At 53.4% G+C, this 4,348-nt stretch overlaps 1 protein-coding gene across 1 annotated transcript in view; it reads right to left on the bottom strand.

Moving 5' to 3' along the window:
* Positions 1 to 4,348, bottom strand: part of CHRDL2 (chordin-like 2) — a 48,821-nt gene that overhangs the window by 27,815 nt on the left and 16,658 nt on the right. The window lies entirely within an intron of this gene.

The following is a 4,348-nucleotide window of genomic DNA, read 5'->3' as shown; positions in this document are numbered from 1 at the left end:
TGGGGTGCTGCGAACCGGCAGGTGACACTAATGGGATATATCACCCCGCAACACACACGGCTGGATCCCTTCTCCCTGTTGAACCCCACCCGGTTCTGAGATGCTGGAGCCCCCCCCTCCCCGGGAGAGGTGTAAACCCCCACGCTGGGGTTGAGCCCACGCAGATGCATCGACCCCATCCCCGGGGTGAAGCCAGCCCTGGCACAGCCCCGAGCATCCCACGCTCTGAGCGGGGCAAAGCAGAAATCCGTGTTGCAGCCTCCCCTTCCAGTGCTCTGCTCCATCACCGAGGTCCCCCAGTGCCCCGAATCCCTTCCCAGTAAACCCCAGTTCCCTTCCCAGTGCCATTGAAGGGCTCCTTCCTTCCCAGGATAGCAGGGTGCAGCTATCCCCCTGTACCCACAGCATGCAGGGACAGAGGTTTCATCAAGACAAAGCAGGTTGAGATCGCTCTCCCCGCCAGCTGCTTTACATTCCTCCAGCTGCATAAAGCCATCTTAAATGGCCAGCGTAGCCCCTGCCTGCAGGAAACCCCCTCTGGCCCCAAGCCACGATCCCAAATCCTCCCCCCGCCACCCCAGCAGAGCGGAGAGTGGCAATTGCACCTCAACTGCCCTTCGTCTCCGCAGCATGGAGCTGCTGGGCATGAAATGCCATGAGTTGGAAAGCCACTGGTCACCCCTGGAGAAGCCACCTCAGCTTCACCCATGTTGTTCCTGTTCCCGCTGCCCCCCAAATCCCACATGAAGTGGTCCAGCTTGGGCTGCCAGCCCTGCTCTGTGTGTCTGTGGGGCTCAGCTTTCTGCTCTCCGGGACCCTCATGAAGAAGTTGGGCAGCACGGGATCCTCCCTGAGCAACCTTGTCCACTCAGTAGTGCTGCTTCCCAAGGCCAAAATAACCGAGAGCCACCAGTCCATCACAGAAATGGATTCCTGCAGCTTCCTTAGAACCCCAAGGCCAGATTTTGTGTGTTTTTTTACCCATTTCTGCTCCACCTTCACAACTCACACTTCCAGGGATGCTTAGAGCAAGGCACTTCCTTAGCACAATACAGGCACTGAACACCTTCATGCCCATGTTCCCCTACCGGGCAGGCTTGGACAGAGGTCCCAGACCTTGCAGGGGCCCTGGACTTCTCCTTTGCAAATGGCTTCATCTCTACACCATGGGGTCTCTCTCTTCCTCCCATCTTCTTCAGCTTCCTTCCACCACTGGCCGGGGAAAGACTGTCATCACCTGTGATCCCTTTGGCACCAGGTCACCAGAGATCTCCTCTATCAGCCAAGTTATTCTTTATTTTCCTCCATTAATTCAAGCTCAGGATTGGGCTTTCCAGGGTGTGAGATCTTTCTGCCCGACGCCAAACCACTTGAGAGCGGCACCATGCCACCGGTCTGCCAACAACTCCAAGGTGGCCCAAAACCCCCAATCCTGGTCACAGTAGCCACGTGCCTCATTTGGCTTGGAGAGGAAAGCAGTCAAAGGGGAATTTCTGCAGGAAAACCTCTTCTTTCCATCTTCTTTCCCTCTGGCTCTAGCCCTGCCCCAGCAGCCGGACACATCCCCCTGTACCACACTACGTCTGCAGGTGCCTGTTCCCGGAGCTGGATATGAAAGAGGGAAATCTCCTTTGTAATAAGAAACCTGTTTTAATAACAGGTTAAATCATCATTTTTGTTATTTTCTCTTTAAGCTGCTGAGCACAAGAAGTCAAGACGCATTTCTGCACCCACATGGGCTGGATGTGTTTTCTGGGAAGAAGGTGGCAATCACCGAACCACAGCTAGCAAATGCCGACTGGTCCTCAGCCCACTTTGACCTTCCTGTATGGGAATATCTGTGATCCTCAAAGAACACAGCCCTGTGCACAAAGCAGGAGACGGAGCGGAGTTGTCTCTGGGGATCGTCACAGGTCTACTTGTTTACAAGCTCTAAAAAGAATTTTACTGCTTGATGCCCTCCCTTGCGAATTGCGAGCAAGGTTCTGCTGAAGGCTCAAGTCACTACAGGGGAAGGTAGGAGCCCATAACCCACGGCTGCTCTGCGCCTCGTCTGGCACCCACGGTCTACAGAGAGCGCAAGCAGTGCCGTTGCTGCTGCGTTTCAGGGCTATCCGCAGCAATCCTGACATGACCACACACCTTCAAGACAAACTACAAAGCTGGTTTTTAGAGAAGGCAGCACAGGAGAGACATGGACTCATTGCAGCAGGTCCAGAGGAGGCCATGAAGATGATCAGAGGGCTGGAGCCCCTCTGCTGTGAGGACAGGCTGAGAAAGTGGAGTTGTTCAGCCTGGAGAAGAGAAGGCTCCGGGGAGACCTTATTGTGGTCTTTCAGTACTTAAAAGGTGCTACAGGAAAGCTGGGGAAGAACTTTTTAGCAGGGCCTGTGGTGATAGGACAAGGGGGAATGGCTTTAAACTCAAAGAGGGGAGATTCAGACTGGATCTAAGGAAGGAATGTTGTACGCTGAGGGTGGTGAGACACTGGCCCAGGTTGCCCAGAGAGGTGGGAGATGCCCCATCCCTGGAAACATTCCAGGTCAGGTTGGACGGGGCGCTAAGCAACCTGGTCTAGTTGAAGATGTCCCTGCTCATGGCAGGGGGGTGGACCAGCTGGCCTTTAAAGGTCCCTTCCACCCAAACCATTCTGTGATTCTATGAACATGCCTTGTGGATTCCAGTATCTGATGCGTCAGAGCAACCCAAAGCCCGGGATGGTCCACTTCTCCTCTGAGCGATAGGTCGGCACCCCTGCAGCCTCCATGAAGGTCTGGGATGGGGATGTCCCATGCTGTGGTTGGAGGACCCTCATTCTTCCGCCATCTTACTATCCCCGCTGCGTTATCTGTGTGCTGACAGCTCCCTGCCTCCATGCAGTGCAGATTCACACCAGCCAGGTTAAACTCACCCAGTGGTCCCAGCTTCTCACTATCTAACCCAACTTCCCTTGTTTCACTGCTCCATTCACTTCCAGCTCCCTGCAAATTTTGCTAGCAATGCCCCTCTATTTTCTTCTTGTGCCTCGATAAAGATATTAAAGTGGTTTGGGTAAACAGCAGGCTCCTTCCAGGTCCCACCAGGAACAGCCGGTACCTCCTCTCCCAGCTCTTCCCTTGCACAGGGTGGACTTGAAAAGCCCATTTGTAGCGTAGGTCTGTGGGCAAGTTATGAAAGTGCTTAGAAAAATGGGGACATGAAGCTCAAGTCAATGAAGTTATTTTACGTCTCTGCTGCAATAGCAACAGCTGAATTCAGGACTGTAGATCCTGGCCCCACATCAGGGCTAAAACGTATGGGAATGTTCAGCCATGTCCTAAGAGCAGACCCAGGAAATAAAGGCCAGCCTTGTCAGGAGCAAGGTGCTGTGTTACATCTCTGTTGCGTCTCATAAAGAATACATTCACCCTTTGGCAAAAACGAGGCTCTTTATCTTCATCTGCAAAGGAATCCGGTTGACAGTTCAATACTGCCAACATCAATCCATCTGCGATCATGAATCAGGCTCCAAAAAACATGGGATTGGCTTGCAAATAATAAAACTTGGGTCCTTTTTATTTGCCTTCTGGTTCCTGAGCCTTTAGGTCAAACTGGCTTCATGTTTTCTGGGCAATCGAGAAGACGAGACGATCCCTTTTTTTTATTTTTTCTCGAATGAAAAACGAGATTCTCCTACAAACTACTGAATAAACAGCATGGGCTCCAATAACATCCCCCGCCACGCAAGCCTCGTGGCAGGATCGTGAGCTGGCCAGACTCTGCAGGCTGGAGGAGCTGGCTGCACACCGTACCTTTCCCTGGAAGTTTGCAGCCCAGCATCCCCGATGTTTGATCCGGCGCGCGTCTCCAACGCACATGCGAGGGCTGCCAGCTGCAGGCGACGGAGCTGGAAACTTGCAGGACCGTGAACCGTTGCAAGCCGGACTAAAGAAGCCCTGCCCCGGGGACGGAGGAGCTGCTGCCTCACTTGACATCGGGCTGCAAAAACACATATCCTGATGTGGTTTCTTCTGCTGAGGCATGAAGGTTACCCATCCTGGGGAACGCAGGAGTAAATCCCGATTAACAGTCATCCCGCAGTGAAAACCACAGTCCTCATTCAAGCCCCACAGCCAGACCACCCCACTGACACTCAGCCAGCGACAAAATCCAAGCTGGCACCAACCTCCTTTCATCAAGCAGGGAAAATCACCTCCCATGAGGGGATTCTGCTTTTTATTTTGAAACACAGGCTGAGGCATGAGACCCTGAGTGAAACCATCACAGCCTCATGGGAACTGTGGCCAGTGGGAGGGCAGATGCACTGGCACAGGACTTTGGGGGTGCCCAAAGCAGAGGCAAGATTCCT

Source organism: Charadrius vociferus, unplaced genomic scaffold (genome assembly GCF_000708025.1).
Source record: "Charadrius vociferus isolate BGI_N301 unplaced genomic scaffold, ASM70802v2 scaffold407, whole genome shotgun sequence".
NCBI classification, from domain to species: Eukaryota; Metazoa; Chordata; class Aves; order Charadriiformes; family Charadriidae; genus Charadrius; species Charadrius vociferus.
Note: the sequence above shows the minus strand (reverse complement) of the source record. Positions and strands in the feature narration are given on the sequence as shown.